Source organism: Accipiter gentilis, chromosome 2 (genome assembly GCF_929443795.1).
Source record: "Accipiter gentilis chromosome 2, bAccGen1.1, whole genome shotgun sequence".
Classification (NCBI taxonomy): domain Eukaryota; kingdom Metazoa; phylum Chordata; class Aves; order Accipitriformes; family Accipitridae; genus Astur; species Astur gentilis.
The window spans coordinates 14,279,092-14,301,398 of record NC_064881.1 but is presented as its reverse complement, the minus strand read 5'-3'; the positions used below and the strand labels follow the sequence as shown (position 1 = coordinate 14,301,398).

General features: G+C 43.2%; 1 protein-coding gene across 2 annotated transcripts in view; it reads left to right on the top strand.

Annotated features, from left to right (window-relative positions):
• CA8 (carbonic anhydrase 8) overlaps window positions 1-22,307 on the top strand; it is a 389,740-nt gene that overhangs the window by 48,748 nt on the left and 318,685 nt on the right. Inside the window, exon 9 of one of the 2 annotated variants that reach the window (XR_007508545.1) lies at window positions 1,231-1,689. The gene's annotated coding sequence lies outside the window, so the exon portion shown is untranslated. Of the gene's footprint in view, window positions 1-1,230; window positions 3,508-22,307 lie in introns of those variants that run through there. The other variant, XM_049820810.1, reaches the window with a different exon arrangement.

The window sequence follows — 22,307 nt, the reverse complement described above, 5'->3', positions numbered from 1 at the left end:
GGGAGGGGGTCGGTCCTTGCATCCTTGTATCAGCAGCCGACTGAAAAACATGCAGAGAGTTTTTCCAGAGATGGAGAATAACTTGTTATTATTTCATGGTTTTTTTATGTTACACCTGTATACCAAACCCCAGGAAGAACTGGGAATCCTCTGTGTTTTTACATGGAGAGTAACTGTGGCTAAAACCAGCTGCTCTGTGAAGGTTTTACAGCCCCCCTTAGAAGGCAGCTGGTAGAAAGTTCTTCAAGTTGGCCATCAAATGGTCCTGCTGCCAGTCACCATGGCTTTTGGGGGTATTGGATGATAACCAAGGAGCACATGGAAATGATGGCACAGATTGTCTTGTGGATAGACACCAACTGCTTAACAGCACTGCTGGTGACTGACAGCCTCTACACTCCCTTCCTCTTTAAGAAAAAGAGTGGGAACTCTCTAGAGATGTGTTGACTCTTCCTGCAAGCAATTGTAGCTCCAGGTGATCATCTGCACCCAAGCACTTACAGATTTTTAGTGTGTATGTACTGAGTTCTAGTTAGCACTAAAATAACCTCAGGAAAAAAATGAGATTATTAGTACAACAGAATGAAATGGTTTGGCACTCTCATACCTGCCGCTTCTGAACTGAGAGCACTGGGGCAACCTGAGCAGCTGATTTCCTGAGGTTATGCTGAAGCACATGAATATGTATTTGCATGAAATCAAGTATCGATTTATCTCTGCTGCTAATGAATAAGAATATTACTGCTATTAGGAGGGACAAATTGAGTGATTGCTTTCTATCTCCTGAGCCCACCTGACTCCCATGAGAGCTGCGTACTCAGCACTTCACTTGATAGGGCCCCTAAAATAGTAAATGGTAAAAAATTCTGACTAGTATATTTTCCTTTCTAGTTTACTGCCATGCTCTCTGCATTAGAATCAATTACCTGATTGATTCAGAAAGCCAATTGTAAAGCTTTGTTTCAAGTTAATAATTTTACCAGTCCATTTAACTTTGCATTTTCATTGCCATTTCCTCCATTGCTAGTAAATCTTCTAGCACTGGCTTTCCCCTAAAAGAGAAGAATCGGGACCATTATGTCACTGAAGTATATACCCTGAAACTGCCCCCACCTGCTGTCATGAAATCCCAGCTTTTAGTTTTCCCTGTCTCCCTGGCTGGACATAAACAGTCTTTCAGACCCACTGTGGAGGAATTTCAGTAACATAATTGTTCCATTCTCTTTTCAGAGAGGGGGAAGACAATGCTCCCACAGTGCCCTCGAATGAGAAATGGAAACTTTTGAGGCTGCTGCTTCAGTTGAACCACAAAGCCTGTATTGTTCATCTTCATCTAATTTAGCCTTGATAGACAGCTGTGACAGTTGGTCTGTCCGCATGGTCCAGTGAAATTCTGGGAATGGGGCTGTACATTAAAAGAAGAAAACACATTAAATCTTCCAATTCACGCTGTTAACTATTTTTAAATGGTAATTTTCATTGCTTATGTAGTTTCTTTGCCATAGCATTCAATAGTCATCTGTGATCCAAATAGTACTAATTTTAAGCTTGGTATGAATGTTAATATGTAGAAATACTCATTATTGTTTTGAATGTTAGATTTAATTTTATTCCGTATCATCTCTTGTGCTGTCAGTAACCATCTTTTCTGTAGAAGGGAGGTGCGCTCTGTAAAGTTAATAAAACATTGTTTGTCCATAGAGAGTATTATACAAAGTCAGAATTAATTTTGGGGCAGAAAGGACCACTTCTATGCCAAAGCTATGCACTTAACATGGTTTATCTGAATAAAGCTGAATGACAGTTGCATTACTAGGAATCTTGCTGAAATAAAGGACAATTTTGAAATAAGGAAAATTAACTGGTATAAAAATAAACAGAGTCATCTGGATTATTTTCTACTTGGCGAGTCATGGAACTCTGCAAAGAAATGTTCAATTCAGGCAGAAAATGATCAGCCTTTGTTCTCCTGTGAATTACGACAATTCCGTTTGTTCTGTACATTGCTGAGGATGGTGGCCTGGAGACCTGCTCTGTATGTCCTGGGCTCACTGCACACAGCATGGGGATCGTCACGCTGGGCCACGCATGACACATCTGACAGAACAGAAAAGGGAACGGTGGTCTAAGCCAGCTAGTCAAGCTCATAGCTTCTGATTCCTGCAAAACACTAAGATCTGAAGGACAGAGTCAATACTGTGGTGGGCAATAGCCTTGATCATCATAGCTGTCAGTGGGGTCCACTTTACTAGCATGAGGAGGGCAGGTTTATGCAGAGACCTATGTGAGTGGAGGAACGCTGGAGGCACAGATGGCAAGCTCCAGGCCAGGGCACAATGGACATGCAAACCGAGGGTCACAAAGGGGAGGTTGCTCCCCTGGAGCGGATCGGTGAGTCATCAATCACAAAGTCATCACCAGGCAGTGGTAAATGCAGTGATACTTAATCCACCTCGTCAACGGTTATGGGGCGAGCTGCTGCTGAATAATGAGTTATGAATTCTCTGAGTAATTTATGTGTATATTAGGGACAGCAGAAACAATAAGAGAAACCCACACACCACATGTGAGCTGGGTGAGGGGGAGTCGATACTGCTGACTACTTCATGCGTTCATAACTGTGTGTACTGCAGAAACACGTGCTTCCTTTGGAGAGACACACAGCTGCCCTGGACAGCATGCATTGTAATAAATGCACAGAAAACATACAGCAGGCAGTCCACCATGAAGTCATCTGTTTATTTTGGGCTTAGGAGAGCAGCAATTGGCAAATTACTCCTTGGGCCTATAGAAACTTGTATTTCTTAGGGTTATGTTTAAGCAAGTCCCTTGCCACCTTCCACCCAAATTTAATGAAGTATAACCCCGTTATCTAGTCAAGGGGTTCCAGATTTCAGTGCCGGTCAAAAACACGCTTTTCCATCTGCAATGTCCCCAGCACTTCCATAATGTCCATGTAGCAGCTTCACTGGCTGCTGCCCCTCTTCCTTCAGCAATGACCCCCCAAGCAGCTGCAGCCAGAACCCAACCCCAGCGTGCTGGTGGTCACCAGAGCCTGGGCTCCCACCTCTCCACATGTTGCCATAGGGCAGGGAGGAGTCTCTGCATGAAGTCTGCTGCCATGGCCTGCAATGGCTAGGCTGGACTGTCCGCGGATTTTGACAGGAGCCTGATAAATTGTCCTAGTTGTCAGGTTTGGTACTAAAATCTTGAAAAAAAACCAACCCCAAACAAAGCCCTGTGAGGTGGAAGTCAAATGGTCTCTGCCAGTTGAAGACCTATTCTGATCTCCTTGTACCCAGTGATGAAGGAACCCTCCAAAAACGGAGTGAACCATGTTCTGAACTTGGCAATTCCCAGGTTATATGCACAGCTTGTTTGGAAGATCATTTCCTTTTGCACACAATATGTTATTAGCTACTGAGTGTTAACTGACAGGAACTGTAGTATTAATACGGCAAATATTGACATTATGATGAAATCTGAGCTAGATTTATTCTCTAAATAAACATGTTCCTTATCTTGGAGCTGACTGATATTATTCTGGCTGTGAAATACAGATACGTTGCAAAGCAAATGATGTAATGTCTCCACCAAAAAGTCCATTATTTCCCTTTCCTGTTCTCCCTTCCTGTGTTTGCTGTTCTTTCCTGCACAGCCTTGTGTAGTGAACTTCTAGTCATATAAATACTACTAGTGAGGAACTGAGGTTAGTAAATTTGTCTCACAATTAGTCAGACTGGTTTTTTCTAGGCTTGGCTTTGAAAGGGAAAAAAAGCCTACTGGTAAAAATACTTATAACTGTATTTTGTCTTTAGAACTAGATCTAATTATAACAACAAATTCATTCACAAAACACATCCATTCTAATTACAGATTGGTCAACCTACTTTTGTGGTGTGTTGGGAAAAGTTAAATTAGTCTTTCTGGTTTCAGTAGGAATCTGCAGGGAGGAATTTGCAGGAAGGGCTCTCTGTGTATTACTTCAGTTGCACTGCAGCCATGAGAAGTTTTACTGAGTGTGACGAGGCTCTGCTGCTCTCCAATTAGAGTTCCACATGCCTGCCTTTGTATTAACATTTTTAAGAAATCATAAAAACTGGTAAAGGTGTTCTGAGGGTGGTGTAAGGCCCTAAATTAATAATTTCCTGTTCAAGCCTAGAGCTGCTAGAATTCTTCTGAATCAGATCGCTAGTTGCACTGGAAGTATTTTTAAAGGTAATTATTAATGTGCCTAATGCTCCACATCATTTTAAATATTTATTATTGTCGTGGTTTAACCCCAGCCAGCAACTAAGCCCCACATAGCTGCTCACTCACTCCCCTCACAGTGGGATGGGGGAGAGAATCAGAAGAGTAAAAATGAGAAAACTTGTGGCTTGAGATTAAAACAGTTTAATATGTGAAGCAAAAGCCATGCACACAAGCAAAGCAAAACAAGGAATTAATTCACCACTGCCCATCAGCAGGCCCATGTTCAGCCATCTCCAGGAAAGCAGGGCCCCATCACATGTAATAGTTGCTTGAGAAGACAAACTCCATCACTCCAAACTCCATGTCCCCCCCCTTCCTCCTTCTTCCCCCACCTTTACATGCTGAGCATGATGTCATATGGTCTGGAACACCCTTTTGGTCAGTTGGGGTCAGCTGTCCCAGCTGTGTCCCCTCCCATCTCCTTGTGCCCCCCCCAGCCTCCTCGCTGGTGGCGTGGGGTGAGAAGCAGAAGAGGCCTTGATGCTGTGTAAGCACTGCTCAGCAGTAATGAAAACATCCCTGCGTTACGGACACTGTTTCCAGCACAAATCCAAAACGTAGCCCCATGCTAGCCATTATGAAGAAAATTAAGTCTATCCCAGCCAAACCCACTACAATTAGAAACGTGAATGATAAGTTTCCAAGAGGTGCTGACCAGTTACACACTTGTTGATCAAGAAATCAATGGGCTGAGGCCAATCATATGAGGTTCAACAAGGCCAAGTGCCAGGTCCTGCACTTCGGTCACAACAACCCCAAGCAGCGCTGCAGCCTTGGGGAAAAGTGGCTGGAAAGCTGCCCGGCGGAAAAGGACCTGGGGGTGCTGGTTGACAGCTGGCTGAATTTGAGCCAGCAGTGTGCCCAGGTGGCCAAGAAGGCCAACGGCATCCTGGCCTGTATCAGAAACAGGGTGGCCAGCAGGAGCAGGGAGGTGGTTGTTCCCCTGTACTGGGCACTGGTGAGGCCGCACCTCGAGTCCTGTGTTCAGTTTTGGGCCCCTCACTGCAGGAAAGACATTGAGTTGCTGGAGCGTGTCCAGAGAAGGGCAACGAAGCTGTGAAGGACCTGGAGCACAAGTCTTATGGGGAGCGGCTGAGGGAATTGGGGTTGTTTAGTCTGGAGAAGAGGAGGCTGAGGGGAGACCTTATCTCTCGCTACAATTGCTTGAAGGGGAGTTGTAGTGAGGTGGGTGCTGGTCTCTTCTGTCAGGTGGCTGGAGATAGGATGAGAGGAAATGGCCTCAAGTTGCAGCAAGGGAGATTTAGGTTAGATATTAGGAAAAATTTCTTTACTGAGAGGGTTGTCAGACATTGGAACAGGCTGCCCAGGGAAGCGGTTGAGTCATCATCCCTGGAGGTATTAAAAAAGCGCGTAGATGGGGTACTTTAGGACATGGTTTAGTGGGCATGGTTGATAGTTGAACTCAATGATCTTGAAGGTCTTTTCCAACCTAAATGCTTCTATGATTCTATGAAATTAATGACATAATATTTAAAAGCAGCTATGTGCTTCATGAGCCAAAAGCTGGATCTGCAGCCTTCTGGTAAACTTCAGGAAGGTATTGGGAATAGGGAGAAATCCAGCTCTTGGGAGAAGGCAGGTGAGTTGGGGCAGGATGTCTGCTGTTGATGATCTTCCCTCTGCAGGTGACACGTTCTTTGGGTTCCTTTGTAGTTTTCTGGAGTTCCCAGGAAAACTTAGAGGCTTTAAGGTCTTAGCCTGACTTTAGACCACGGCGTGATGTGATTTGCACCCTGGGCTGTGATCCTGGGCTCCTGCTTGTTCAGATTGGATGAGCCTCTTAGAGAGCACCATGCCTCCCTACGGCTGCCTTCTGCCTTGGCTCCCATGTTTCCTTTGTGTGAAAATCATGGCATAGGTGGAGCAATAATGAATACTAGGCCTGTTCCCAAAATACACCTGAGAGGTGACCAGGCATAAACTGGTGTGGGTTAAAGGATAGTCTTGATCCCAGACATTACAGTGGCAAGCATGGTATGGTAGCTGTATATAGAAACAGGCATGTATAGAAACTGAGTCTAAGAGGAAGTAAGAGTGCTCCCTGGCCAGCATCCCTGTCTGTCTCCTAAAGGTCGATTCATTGGTGTTCCTGAATCCCAGAGGGTAATTAGGCTACCATTGCAGAAGAGTTAAAAGAGCTTAACAACAGGGCAATATAAAGAAAAAAATTTTACTGAGAAATTTCAGCTGAATTTTGCTGAGACTGCAGAAGCAACGAGGAAGGGTTCCACGCACAGGGAGCTTCACAAGAAGTTATACACATCCGCATTCTCCACAACCCGCCAGGAAGCAGCTCCCATAAGCTCAGACTTGCCTTTATTGAGTTTGACTCATGGGCCACAGAACTGGTGCAGTAATGGTCTTGTGAAAATTAATCCTTTCATGCTTATCACATCAACTGCAGTGAGAATGAAGAGAAGCTTCTTTCCTTGTAGAAATGGGGGAACCCCATGCTGAATGATGACTGCAGAGGAAAAGAGGAAAACCCTCTCTTAGGTTTGAGGACTGTGGAAAGAGACAAATTTTGGCCTGCCTTTTCCTCCTTGACTGGATTTCACGGTGGCATCACGAGCCGTGGAGTTAGCTGTGAGATGTGTTCTTCCTTTACACAGCAGTGCTGCCTGTGAAATGTCAGGCAGCTGGAGAACCATCCACCACATGTCCTGAGGCTGGACCACGCAGGATGTGTTTGGAAGTATTTATGTGCACATTTATTTATGAAACTGTAACTGTCATTGTAAGCACACATCTGTGTGTGTATTCATATCTTTAGAACATTATACATAGAAAAACTCTTTAAAACAAGGAGAATTTAAAATTAATTTTAGAACTTATAATTAAAGTTAATAAATTCCAGTATGAAGACTGTGTGCCCAACATCAGTTCACCAGCACTGTACATATACTGTTGGTATTTGTATGATTGCATAATTATCCTTTTGCTTAATGAACATGTGTTGAAGTCCTGTTCCCTTCTCTTTTCCCCCATTATTTGTTATTCAGTCCTGGGTCCTTTACACTGAATGCTGTTCAAGACTTGCTCTGAAGACATAATAATTTTTTTTTCTCATGGGCTTTTTCTCTTACAGTACTTGTTTAAATGCTTCAGGTGTATTAATGAACTTATCTTTACACTCACTTTGCAAATGCATTCTCCCCTGTATCATGTGAGGATTCCTCTCTGATCACAGACTGATATGTTGCCAGGAATAAGAAAGACTCAGCAGTCAGCCATGTTAGAGAGACACTCTCCATATTGACCTGCAACACGTGGTCCTTGTCCAAGACAACTTGTTATGACCTTATTTGCAAAGTTAAAAACCCAGCATTGACACAGTACTCAGGTCACCTCTTCAGTCTTCTCCCTGATAAATTTGCTGAGATGATGACTTCTATTGCAAGGTTTGTTCTTCAGTGCTGGGTCATTTCTTGTGGCCCTTGTGTCCAGTGTCTTCAAATCCTTCTCGTCACTGTTCTTACCATGCTGTGTACAGAGGCAGTGGCAGCTCTTTATTTCTGCTTGGCCTTCCCCAGAGCCTGACCCCATCTTGATCCAAAGAGGCCCTTCTCCCCAAATATCAGGCAAACAACTGAAGATGGGGTATAAGAAGGGGAAATTTTAGATAAACTTGAAAAGAACTTTCCCTATAAAGTACACAATGAGCTATTTAAGCCTTGAATAACAAAAAAGAAAGCATAAAGACAGCATAAAGCAAAAACAGCATAAACTTCCTTGTGTCCTCTTCTCTAGCAGGGATGTGGTTGGAAATATTCCTTCTCTATTTCTATCTCAACTTGCTTGTGTTGGAAGTGGGTTGGGTAAAATTGGCTGACTAACTCACAGCCAGCTCCCAAATCAGTGATTAGAAACCATGTCTAGCAATCCTTGTTCCCTGAGACTGCTGTTCTCCTGCCCATCTCCCACCAGTGCCAGGGAATTGGCTGCTCATCTTTGGGCACCAGTCCTTGTCCCAAATCCTGCCTGTTCACCACATTCCCTGTGTTGGGTTACCTTCCCCCCCGACCCCAGCCACCAGAAAGCAATAAGGAATAAGGTCATAACACACACTCCATTCTTTTAAAAAGTAAAGCACTTGAGAAGGCTGGAGCTTCAAGTGCATAAGCAACTCTTGTGCTTACTATTTAAGGTGATGTTTTTGTTTGAGATGGAGACAAAACCATCTTGATCTTACATAGACATAAAATCTTTGCCTCCCTTAGGCTTTAATATAAATATACACTACAAACAGTGCTTTCTGAAGTTTCTCCGATGTAAACATCTGATAGTGATGAGCACGAAACAGATGAAAGCTATGGTAAGTCAGTGAAACACATACTACTGCATATGATATGCCACGTCAGCAGTATTTTGAATAGCAGGTATAAAGCAGTTCTGGAAAATGTGTGTTTAACCTCATGTTGTGAAGATACCAGGGGTTTTTTGATGCACTATAGGTCAGTTGGAAGTGAATTTCATTACCTTGAATCATAATTAGAAAGATGCTCGGTCTCTTTAGTTGGATAATCGTATGTGTGGCTGAGCAAAAAGAAAAAAAAATACAAACTAAAGGTAGCGGAAAGAATTATTCATGGCTTAGAAACATGTAGTAATTCACATAGATAAGGAGATGTTTACTCAAGAGACAAATAAAAAACAAACACAAAAGACCCTGGGAGCTGTGTGCTCTTGGCAGGGAAGCCAGTAATGATTACCAAGTGCATGAGTCTCAGTGTGAAATTATAGGCTGTGATTTAGCAGATGTGCTGCAGCATTTTGAACCTTCCTGATTTCTTGGCATTTTATGTTTTGACCACCCTAGTTCCACACAATTTAAAATGAAATCCTGGAAACACACGAGGCCAGAGCATCTCAAAATACCCATGACTAGGGCCATAATGAATGAAGAAAGGACTTGCAGAGCCAAAGAACCTGTTTTCAACAGGAGCCAAGGTATCTGGCCTTCAGATGATGTGACTGCGCAAAATTTTTACAGGTGTCCTGTAAAGATGTTTAATTGCACTATATTATCCAACCACTAGATGTCTGCATACTATAGAGCTTTAGGCAGGATTTGTTCCCCAGCATAAAAGCCAAACAAAGAAAATTCGTATCTGCAGATGTCTCTCTCTGTATCATAATTTAGCATCTGTTTTTTCTGACCTATGCCACTTGTTCGAGGAGACGGTCTGTGGGCAAAGAGATACTCTGCAAGAAAAATTACACGTATGAAAATTGAGGCTGGTTTCTATTAAAAATGGAAAGAAAACTGTAGATTAAGCCACTTATCAAGATCACATCTACTCAGACAAAATTCACAAATAAATGCCGGAAATCAAATCCAAATTGCCACTACCTAAGTCATAACAAATTCCAATTAAGCAGGTCATGTGGTGCCACGAAGCAGCATGCAACAAAGACAGTGGCAAGCCAGGCAATGTCCCTGGGAGTAATATTTGCTTTCCCAGTGGCCACGGTCAGTCCTGCGGCCCCAGTGGGTGCTCGGCACACCCATGGCTCAGGGCACTTGCTCTCCCGGCATCACCGCGGTTGCATCGGAGATCTCAGTGGCATTGGGTCCGGTGGCAGCAGAGCCACCAGTGGCGTTGAGGAGCACCACGAGTTCCCGTCCTTGTTTGCCTCCAACTCTTCAGGGAGTCCTACTGTTTTTTGCTGCTTCTTACTTGCAAAATGGAGCTCATCTGTTTGATTTTAATGCAACCAGTGCTGTTAGGAAATGCAAAGCTGAAAGCTGCGAGCGTTGTGAGCCCAGGTATAGTCCCCAAGGGCTTCCTTCATAAAAATAAAGATAAGGTAATAATTTATTATGTTAAAGCAATGTACACATCTTTCCTGAACAATAGGACAACCCAGCCTAATTGTGCACTGCATGGGCAGATGTTTACATACCTGTTTGGCATAAACACTTTTTTCACAGGATTTGCCCAAGGCACGATGATCGGCAGCCCTTCCTAGGTGCTCGCTGTGCTGAAACGCCAAGTATGGGATGGGGAAAAAAAATCCTACACTTTCAGGCCCTTTGCCACTGCCTGGAAAGCAAGTATTGCTTGAGTTTAGCCACACAGCTTCAGAGGTCCCTGTTATCTGTGTTCACAGTCTGGAAATAAGTGAAGTTTGTGAAGTTTTGTGAAAATTACTGGCTTACGCAAGGTGGTACCTGCAGTGCCTCAAAGGAGTACCACTATAGAGGCAGATTAACTGTGTCCTGTAACCCTTAAATTTGAACCCTTCCTCCTTCCTCCAAGGCCTTTTGACACCTGTATCATGTTGCTTTTGTTTGCTTGCTCCAAGGTACAGCCTTCTCTTGCTTCTCCTGATCGGATGCCTTCCCTTGCTGGTGCGCATTCTTTCCCAAATGCATTTACCAGTGGGTGGCTGCAAAGCACAGCTACTTTTTGTGTGCTACTGGATATTATAGTATTTACCCTTTCCCAAAAGGATTTGAGTGGTATATTATGTTCAGGCTTTCCCTGCTTCTTTACATCTCTTGGTTAGTTAATCAAGTAACAGTTCTTAAATCCAGTTTCTCATTAACAAAATTGAATCTAATATTGAGGATTCATTCTCATTTTAGAGTTGATTACCATAATTGTGGTTAGTGTTCCATCACAATTAACTTTGTTTTTAATCACTAAAAGGCTGACAAGCTCATTTCACACCCTTTTCATTTGATAAATGCAGAGAAGGAAGATCTGATTGGTGTCTTGCAGTTATGAGCTGCAGAAACTTTCTTTTGCTGTCCATAACAGTGAGTGTCAAATTCATGAAGCTGAGGGACAGAGTGACAAGGACATTTTTCTGTTTTTAAGAAGTGGAGCTGTAACCGACAGTTTGCCATTGCCACTTTTTTTGAATTAGAGCAGAATTCTATTGCCGTTTATGTGAATGCTAAACTGTGTCATTCATTGCATTTCTGCACAGTAACACCTTTTTTTTTAATTCACAAAACCCCTGAAATTATTTTTGGCAGATGATTTGTCTTGAGAGAGGAGCCTGCAGTGTATATAATCTTGGGGTCTCAAAAGTAAGGAGCCAGCGAAGCCCTTGGAAGATGGGTCTTTGTTTGACCTCCAAGGAAAGTGCCCTTTTTGACATTTCTAGTATTTTTCTGAACGAGAATGAAATTTGAATTATGTCAGAATACCCCAAATTATTGAGATTTCAAATTTCAATCAGTTTTAGTCATGCTCTATAGGACTTTTGTTATATCAGCTAAATTTCTCTTTTCATTTAGCCTCCAGCTCCCTTCTGGACAAACCTGCATTCTACTTTTGTTTTGTTAAGTAACTGTTCTTATTTCTCAGAGAGAGAGAAAAAAGGAATGCTTTTTGAGAAAGTATCTGGCAGTTGTCCTGTAAATGAAGAGTGATAATGTGTGGTTACAGTACTACCTCTACGTAGGAGAGACTTTGTGATCCCGAATACACACCTCCTTTTGTTAATTAGCCAGTTAGAAAAGTGCTATCTCGTATTACTTTGTTAATCTTTTCATATAGAAAGACATCTAGTTATGCATAGATGAGATTGCTTTTACAGTTTTTAAATAATGCTGCTTTCCCACCTATTTCTAAGAAGGAAGAATCCAAATAGTTTCAATTTTGGCAAGCTTATTAGGCAACAAGAGACCAGGTGATGAGATTCCCCTCACTTTCCTTATGCCTGTCCCTTTCCCTTGCAGCCAGAGGAAGGAGAGAAAAAAATCCAAGCATGGTCTCCTTCCCAACAATAAATTCCAGCTGACATTTTAGCTGTGATGGACATCTACGTGCAGGGGTACAGCTGTTGTCACCCAAAATGAAGCAGTTGCACCTGTAAGAGGAGGACATTTGGCTAGAGGAATGAAAGAAGTTAGAAATCTGTCAAGTCTAAATCTGCTCTCAAGAGTTTTTCAGTTACTAATTTAATGAGATCATGTGGTATTTTTTATCTCCTTAGTCTCTCAAATTGTCTTTCATTAGATTTTAATGAGATTTTCTTCATCTCCTCCAGACAGAGTCCTCCTATTTTATCGGTGCATTCTTCCTGTTTGATTCCAGCTGTACAGCCTTACGTTCAGAGCTGTAGTAAAAATGTATTCAAGTCCATATGTGCAATCCAGACTGCTTCACCAAAGTGACTTGCAATTACTTACGATCAACCAACATTAAAGCGGAAAGGTTCACTCTATTTGGCCTGGTCTTGATAAAATAGGCCACAGATTTTCACCCAGTAATTCCGTTATCAAGTCGAGAAGCTTGCGTTGACCTTCTGCCTAGTCTTGAATTACCTTTAATTCGTATTCTCAATGCTTTACATCTCGTACTATGTGTAACCATATCTGCATTACATGCAGTTTTGTGCATGGTTTTCACATCTTTTGTTTCATGTGCCTTTTTTTTTTTCTTTTTAAGTCAGATCTCATTCCTTTTTGCTCATCAGCTTTCCTCAAGCTTTTATACTTTCTACTTTCTTCCTAGATTCTTTCTGTCACATACCATTTCTGTCAACAGGGTGCACACAGGCTGAGCTTCCACAGCATAAGATCTGTGTGCTCCTGGATCATCCTGTGGTACAAATCCGATCTGAATGCGGCATGGGCATATTTCTGATGAATTAGCCAGAGTACAGGGAATGGATATATGCCAGGCTTTATCCCAACTATGGGTAAACAGATGATGTGTATTCGGCATAAAATTAGAGTGGGCAGGATGAGCTAAAAACTGATCTGTCAAGACAGATTGAAGTTATACTAAGAATTCAAAATATTTGGAACAAATTTGAACTGACAGACTGAAGTTGTTTTAGTGTTTTGTGTCATATGGCCACAGGGTTTTTGATCTTGTAATAAGCATCTTAAAACAGGTTTACCATCTTGTCTAACTACAGCCTCAGTAACACCAATGTCAGCAAAGTAATAAACTTCCTGATATTAAGTCCAGAAAGAACCCTTCGGGTAAATTCACCTGATCCCTGAACGATCCGGACAGCAGAATTTCCTTCATTAATCCACATTGTGTTCAATAACCTCGCATCGTTCTTTAATATCAAGGCCCCATGATAGAAAATATGTGAAGCATCTAGTAATACAGTGTTGTTTGGCCAATACAGTCAACACATCGTTTAGGCAGCATGTGTCTGGGATTTGTACCTTGAGTCACTCTTTCACTCTGAAACTTGGCAAACCTCTTTGCTTAGAAAGAGCCATCCTCAACCTGAGCCTTGGCGCTCCCTGAGCCCCCCTCCTTTCAGAGGATATTTAGCCCAGCACACTGATCCATAGTGTGCTGTAGGGAGAGGCTGGTGAGACAAACTTGCCCTAGGACGTTTCTCCCAGGTGCCTTTCAGTTGCTACTTGTAACTCACCCCTTGAGCATAGTACTAGAGGGCTCTGCCGCTCTTTCCCTTCTGGGAAACTGATTTCTAGGAGTCAGGCATAAGGGCACTCTCCTGCGGACTGAGGAGGAGAAGTTGCTCATTTGTACCTCGCCAGGAGACAGTACTGTCTCTTCCCTTTTGCCAGCAGAGATGGGGCAGAGCACGAGTGCTGCTTGGCTCGGCTCAGCAGCCCTCTGCTCCCCTGACGCTGGCAATCAGGTAGCCACCAGCAGAATAGAAAGAGGAGCTTAGGCAAGCACTGGTCTTATCAGAGGGAGGCAGGCATCAGCAGCTGCCCATGCTCAACCTGTCTGCGAGAGCGCTCCTCTGCCATTGCCGTGCTACAAGCCAAGCGGAGTGGCTGCCAGCATCAGCCTAGCTGGGAGATGGGGGCTGCCAGTGCTGCCTCCCACATCTGGCCGGTGTCTGTAGCTTAGGGTAAGGCACCAGCTGTGGATAAGAGACAGCCGCGGCTGATGGTTGCCACACCGGGTAACTCCATTGCTTGCTGCTTGCCAGCTGAGATCTGCATTTGGCCATTGGAGGCAGCCCACTGTTGCAAGGGGTTAGCAGGCTTAACATATCCAGGGCTCCTGCCTCAGCCAGACACAAGATGGAGATGCAGTCTAAGAGAGCACCACTGGCCCTGGACACTGCAAAAGAGAGCAACCTAAGGAAAAGCTTCCCCAGCCCTACCAGGGGAAAGCCAGAATGGATGCTGAACTCTGAACTTTATGAGAGAAAAGTTGTCCCTGCTCATTTGTATACCTGCAGATTAGGTATACAATTAGGGGGGGCAGCTGAGTGAGAAGATGAGAAGGAAAATAGACAGGACACAAATCAATCAAAACAAATCCAGAATCTTTCCTGTCACTGCAATCAGGTGATGGGTCTTAAGCGAAGAACTAAAAAAGGGTACTTGACCACTTCCAACAGGGACACAGGAATCTCTTTGTGGGTGCACTGGGAGTGACAAAGAACTTTTTGCTTTTAAAAGTTTTTAATAAAATGATAAAATGGGTTATGGGATAATGACATGTAAAAGAATTTACGCACTTCTTGGGAAAAATGTTTATCCCTTTCTACCCACTTCAGTGCATAAGACCCCTTGATCTGATGCTATAAGGATTGGATTTGGCCAAAGCGTAACACTCTTCCCTGAAAGTGACTGAGTCACCTTTGTGATCTAGTAAATAGTCTGCCTCTGCACATTCAGGCATCACCTGACAGAAATAAGTTTCCACTCTTTCTCACTCCTGTTAGTCCTTCAGGTCCCGCTGCAGGATGAATGGATCTGTTCTCTTTTTCTCACTCACAGATCTCCAGGTTACGTGTTTTTAAACAAGAAATGTCTCTTTATTTCCTGTTTTCCAGGTACTGGAGTATCAGTAGGGATGGTCCAAATGCTTCACTTCTTCAAAGCTCTGTTCAGGATCTCTCTCTTACATAGTACCTCAGGCAAATCATCTCTGAGCAGCAGGAGATGGCCTGGAAGCTATTTATTGTCTGCTTATCATGTTTGTTATAAACTTGCACACTTTTTCCTCTTGCAGAGCTGTAGTAAGACATCCTAGTACCCAGAGTATCTAACAGTTTGCCCTTCTAATAATGCAGTTTGAATAAATATTTGTTCAAATACTTAAATGCTCAAATAAATAATTATATATTAGAGATGCAGCACTACTTATTGATTGTTCATGGCAAGTTACTACAAAACGGCATTGGTTCTGCCTAGCCATGTAGTCAGTTTCTTGAAAAAGGGATTGCTGGTATGGCTGGAAATGGGTGAGCTCAAAGGTACCTGCAGTCAGATCACCTTTGCTTTGGGAGAAGGTTGTAAAGGGGTAGCCAAAATAATGATTCATCCTCCTTCCTATGGGCCCTACTTGGATGAAGTCCTATGGGGTACCTTCAAGCAGGCTTGACAGGAGCATTTGCTCCCACAGGAGGTCTCCTCTTGCCATACATGAGCCTGTTGCTGCTGTAAAAACACAGGGATGTTGAGCTGCACTGTCTAGTCCTATCCCAGCACTGAGGCAAGGGTGGCTGATGTCTATTTGTATAACTTTCTTTAGAGAGCTTCCCATGTGAGCCTTCCCTGTCTCCTTAGAAAGCTTTTCCTCTGGGCTAACCACGCTCGGCTTCAGTGACCGTGTCCCCCCTACCTTGCCCCCATCCTTCTTGTGTTCTTCAGGGTATGGACACGGTAGTGCAGCAGGGCACTATGAGAACTGGGGCCCCCCAGGGTGGCAGGGCAGGGACTGTGTCCTGATTTTGGGAGGGATAGAGTTAATGTTCCTTCTAGTAGCTGGTATAGTGCTATGTTTTAGATTCAGTATGAGAAGAATGTTGATAACACAATAATGTTTTATGTTGTTTGCTAAGTAGTGTTTATGCTAAGTCCAGGATTTTTCAACTTCTCATGCCCAGCCAGCAAGAAGGCTGGATGGGCACAAGAGATTAGGAGGGGACACAGCCGGGGCCGCTGACCCAAATTGGCCAAAGGTATATTTCATACCATGTGATGTAATGCCCAGTATATAAACTGGGGGAAATTGGCCTGTGGAGGATCGTTGCTTGGGAACTAACTGGGCATTGGTCATCGAGTGGTGAGCAACTGCATTGTGCATCAGTTGTTTTGTATATTCCAATCCTTTTATTATTATTGTCATTATATTACTGTTATTATTATCATTATTAGTTTCTTCCTTTCTGTTCTATTAAACTGTTCTTATCTCAGCCGACGAGTATTAACTTTTTCCTTCCAATTTTTTCCCCCGTCCCACTGGATGGGGGGGAAGTGAGTGAGTGGCTGCATGGTGCTTAGTTGCTGGCTGGGGTTAAGCCATGAAATCCTGGCAGCCCATCCTGCCCCACCACCTCAGCCAGGAGCAGCCAGGGGCATCGGGGCAGCCCCTGTCCTGGCATCAGGCACCTCCCTGGGAACAGGGGCAGGGACAGGCCTGGCAGTGCCCTCAGGCAGAGGCAGAGAAATTTGTCTTGTTCTTAACAGTCTGTCACCTACCTCAAGGCTGTGATCTCATCTGCCAACAGTCTTCTCCTTTGAAGAAAGCCTGTTGCCCACCTCTGCTATTTTCTGCACCAGGCACTTTTCTTCCTTTTGTTTAGTCTGTAATCTCTGTGGTACAGGGAAGCCACCATCCCACCTGAGGACTGCGGTGCAAGTGAGGACCAGATGTTACCAATCCCACCTGGCACCACGTCCCCATGGTTCCTGATGCCCCTCTTTCCTGTCCTGTCTGCCTCCCTTCGGGGGCTCACCCCAGAGGACAGAAATTCACCCTCAGCACAACCCACTCTCCCCGACTGAGAAATCTGCACAGTTTAATTTCATGGCCCTTGTCAACCTGTCTTGGGAAGAAAGCAGCTGATTAAGCAGTAACTAATCCCCTTTCACTGTTAGAGTGAAAAGTAGTACAGTAAAACATTTTGTATGTTGCCCATCTCCTGAAGTTAGAAGGGTAAAAAAGAAGAAAAGCAAATAACTGTTTTGGGTAAAACAGAAAACCTCCTCATCAGAAAAGGAGTTATTTACACATGCTCCTCAGATGATCATGTGCTAGCCAATTTTAAATTAGTATCATTTCACACCTATTTCATAGCTCGTTTGTCGTTCCTTGTGCACTTTATTAATCCGTAAGTGACATTGTCCTGCTCGCTGGTTTCCAGCGGTGAGGAGGAGCAGTGCCTGGGCTGCCTGGGAAGAAGAACCAGGGAGAGGTGAGGCGAACTTCACGGTGCTGGTTCTCAACGGCCAGGCTGCCACCTTCTGCTCAGTCAGGCTTGTCCTTCCTAGGGGAAAACTGCTTCAATAATCCTTACTCTGTCCTGTTTGCATCAAATACAGAGAGCTGAAAGTATGTTCTCATCTGTATTACCTTCCTTGCTGGTGTGGGATTTTTGCCACCTGTGCCTGCCCTGAGTGCCAGTGCCTCAAAAGGGCTGCTGCGGTTTCCTTAGGTGTGAGGGGTACTCCAGGGAAAATGAACCACAACCAAGATCTACACAACTTTGCTTCTGTTCCATAAAAATGTAGCAGTTGGAGGTGACAGGATGGCATGGAGGGATGCAAATGAAGAGCTGTGGTGTGATTGTGCCATCAGCCCTCTGAACTCATGTGGTGGACAGCCCCGTGGCTGGCGGCCCATCCTGGGGCATCCCAGCATGGGATGGAAGTGGTCTTCTGCTCCCCAATGGCTCCTCCTGGGCACTCTGGCACACCAGGTCTCCTCTGCCTAAGCAGGGAAAAGGCGGCTCTAATACACAAAGACAGAAACTGGACAGTTGGTTCTTTGCACACCCAGCTGATGTTTCCAAGTGTTGCCACCAGAGGATGTACGAAGCACATTTTTGCTGGATCAACACATAAACAGATTAAAATAGCCAGATTTACCAGCAGAGGTAGCATAACTTCTGTATAGACACAGGAAATTTCAGTGTAAACAACAGTTCATGAAAAAAAGAATACATAGAGAGAGGCAAAGGAAGTTATGCACTGTATTTTCTGATACATTTATCCTACCAGCTCTTGAATCATTAACATATTAAATGGTAACTGCATTTCTGTTTTCTTTAATACATCGCTAATACTGGGAATATTTAAGCTAGGCCACTTCCAGCCTTTAATGCAGTTTCTTGCAAAGACAGCAGCCATTTTGATGGTTGAATATTTTTCATTGCAGTAATTCATCTTCTAGATCCAGAATAGTCAGCAGTTTAGGCACTGGGCAGGATAAAGAGTGTTCAAAGAGACAATGGCTACTAGACTGAGGCACTGATTCAAAAGCTTTTTGAAAAATGGTTGGTACAAAAGGAATGGTAGGAACATCAACTGTAGATAATAAGACACCATTTAAAATTGGTGTTTTAGAGAAAGATCTGCAATCTTCTCAAAGAGAAATGTCAAAGGTTACTCAGTGGTTACATCCTGTATCAACAAGAAACTATACACTTTTAACGAAAAAAATAATCAATCTCCTCCCAGCATTTTCCCCCCTTATTATGGGCACTGAATTTTTCTAGGAAGCCACAGGCCTACTTCAAAATATACATTCTGAAAATGTATAATGTAGGAAAACATTCAGGAATACATATTCTGCATTAATTGTTTTCAGACTTCATTAATGGTCTGACTCTGACGGTTCAGTGTCTGGTTCAGTGGCAAAACACCCCACTCAGTGCAACAGGATCAAGCCTTTAAAAAAATATTTTTAAATGAATTATTTGCCATCGCACCCTGAAATGAAAATGACTCTTTACAGGAGTTTTATCTTCCATGGATAAACTGAGTTATGTGGTTGTGATTCCTTCCCAGAACTGACTATGACTAGCTAACTTGTTTATGTCTCTGTGTTTGTTTAGGCACAGAGTCTCATCCAATAACTCAGGAGTTATTAACTTTCTAAAACAACCTGTTTACTCAGTACATGTCTTCTCTGTATTATGATAAACAAACATGAAATCAGATGGATTAAGGAAAGACTCGCTGGTCTATGTTGAAGTCTGCAGAGAACAGTTATTCTGGATATATGGTAAATTGCAGTTATCATTTATTTGAATGGGCTTGTCAGTACAAAAATTAGCAGAATAATTTTCCTTCAGTTACAGTGCTCACAATATCTGCAGTTGCTGTAGTGGAAAGCAGTGGATGAACAGAGTCATCTTCCATATTGCAAATACAATCAGGTTCTTTCAGCTGGCAGTGTATTAGTGTTCATTCAGTTATCGGTACTATCACTAGCCGCTTAATCCTGTCAATTCGAACCCAGCATGCAAGTGGTAGGAAGCTTGAATGTGGCAGTGAATTTGTTTATTGAGCAGCCAATCATAAAAAGAGCATTTTTGTTACTTCCTAATGGCAAACAAGCAAATCCTGAGTACTTTTTCATGCTCTTCTCCTCTGATGGCCAGTGTTAAGTATCTGTCCATGACTGCTGGAGCCCCTGGCAGACCTGTAACACATCAGGTGCCTTGATCACTTCCCCTAAAGTGTGAAGTCACTTTTCACCCCTTGTCTCTGTGAGAGCAGATAGAGAGGGAATTTGGTGCCCTTGGCAGCGCAAGTCCCTGCTCACACTTTGGCCCATGCAGTTCACAGGCCGGCATTGGAAGCGCCTTATGGTACTTTTTTGGGAAATCCTTAGCTCTAAGAAGTTAAGATATAACATCCCTACTCTTGACTGCCTTTGAATCTTCTCTGTTTCCTTTATTTGAATAATACAAAAGGAAATCAAACACATCATAGAAGTCTTATACATATGTATACACAACTGAGCAAGCAAAACCCAGTCAACATCTAAGGTATAAAGGAAGAGCACAGTTCAAACATTAGTATTTTTTTGTTGTTAGAGCCTGACTGTATCTGTCCTCTCAGAAGCCCATTCACTGGGCTTCTGATCCCAGCAGAGGTCCCAGCCCACTGGTGTAGAGGGGAAGGTATCCTCTGGATACAGGACCTTCTGTGTCCAGCTGTACCCCAAGCAAGTCCATTACAGCCAGAAACACTGGGGAAGCAGACACCAGAGGCTCCACAGGGCAGCTTGGTGAAGAGATTGCTTCCGAGATCCCTGTTTATGAAGAGACTGGAGAGCCAAGCACACCTGATCTAGTTCAGCCATTCCTTGCGATGAAGTCGTTGCTATTTGCTGCTACCGTGGACCCACCTGCGCAGTCCCACACCTCCCGAGTCTCCACCTGTGCCTCAAAGCATCACAACCTCCAGAGGAGCCTTCAAGCAGGACTCAGGAAACCTGCAGCCCCCTCCTTTCTCCTGCTGAACCATATCTACACCCAAACCAGGATCCAATACGTTGCTCTCAGGAGCACCCGGCACATGTCTCTTTAGCCCTTTCATTATTAGCACAGCGTCCGCAATGAGGTATTGCCACTTGCACAACTGAAGAGTAGACAACCCCCCGCCAGGATACAATAGGTAGGACAATGCCTAAGAAACTCCATCACGCAGGTAAACGATGCCAGAAAGAGCTGGTTAGAACAGCCTTTCATCCTGGCAACACTTCTAGCTCTGGGGTTTACATACATGCCCCTAAAACTGAATTTCTCTTACAACTGTGATGTCAGAAACCTCCAAAGCGTTTTCAGTTAGCTTGTGAGAGCTTTCAGTTGTACTTTGCGTGGTCTTCTCTGTAGCGGACATATCTGGAGCCAATTTCTGGTGTGTCACTTCATCCAAATCCTCACTGTAATCACTAGCACTTCTGAGGCTTCTCAGATGGGTGGCTGACAGGAAGCTGCCCGGTTACATGAGTTTTAACACATCTTTCAGCTGACTCTGAGACCCAAATGCAAAATCTGCTAGAACATGCAAGGATGTCATGTGGATTTATGATATTTTCTTGAGGACCCTAAAGCCATAAACCCATGAATGGATTACAATGAGATAAATACAGAATTTTCTTTTGCCAAATGCAATTCTGTCTCGATACTTTTCATTGCATTATTTAATTGAAAACAGCTCCCATTTTGCTCAGCCTAGCAATTTGAAAGTTTAAAAGATAAGCCACATTTCTTTGTTTGAATATACTGTCAAATGCATTTGAAAATAAAATGCTCAATCATGATAATGTTAAGTCTGCTCCTTATGTTTGTAGGTTTAAAATACTAAACCTAATAATACTCCTTTTTTGAAACTGGGCCAATCCTGCTTCACTTGAAGTCAGTGGGAATTTTGCCAATGACTTTAATGAAAGCAAGGTTGGGGCCTATATATTAGCTTCAGGCTTTAGGACTCCACAGGAGCCCAGAACTTCCACATTCTGGAAATTAAATATTTCCAACTGCACTGAGCTGTCTGATTGCAAATTGCTGCCACATCTCCAAAAAAGCATTAAAATAAACACTGACAAAGAGTGAATTATTTTTTTTCATATCGCTGCCAGATTCTAAAGTTTTAAAGCAACAGTGATAAACTGGAAAAATACCTTTTTCTTCCTGGAACGGTTGCATTCCTTAAAGATACTAGACACAATGCCAATCCTGCAGGCAAATACACACAGGGAGAACTGCAAAACACAGGTACCGTCTGCTTGTCTTCAACAAGCCTATGCACAGCCTGGGAGCCCACCTACACAAAGTAACTGGGTAGCAGTAGCTGCTATAGCTACTTCAAAGATTTTTTGAAGAACAGTATCTTTTAATAGATTATTGAAAAAGTATGGATATATTTTTGTAGTACTGATCTTTTTTATTTTGACAGAATGGTTCAAAAGGAAGGGTAAGAAAGATTTAAACACTTTTGTTGCCAATTCTATTCAAATTAATTTAATAAACTCTTTTTCAGTTATTATGAAATCCTAATAAATTCAGTAGACAGATGAAAGATGGACTAGATAAGTTTAACTTGATGTAGAGAATGAATAGTCCTTTCAGCACTCAGTTCTTTTGAATGAACAGTCAACATAGCTCATGGAAAATAGTTTCTGCATTTGGACCAGCACTCTATGAAACTCCAAGTTATTTCAACCAATGCTTTAATTATGGCCTGGGAATGCAAGCAAACGTGAAGGAAGGCAAGAGAGAGACAGGACCAAACACACTATCTTACTTATTCATCAAATTTAAGATGTCAGTCTCCCTAGACACCAGATAAATCCCCTGGTTTTGGAGAGGCTTCCTCCCTC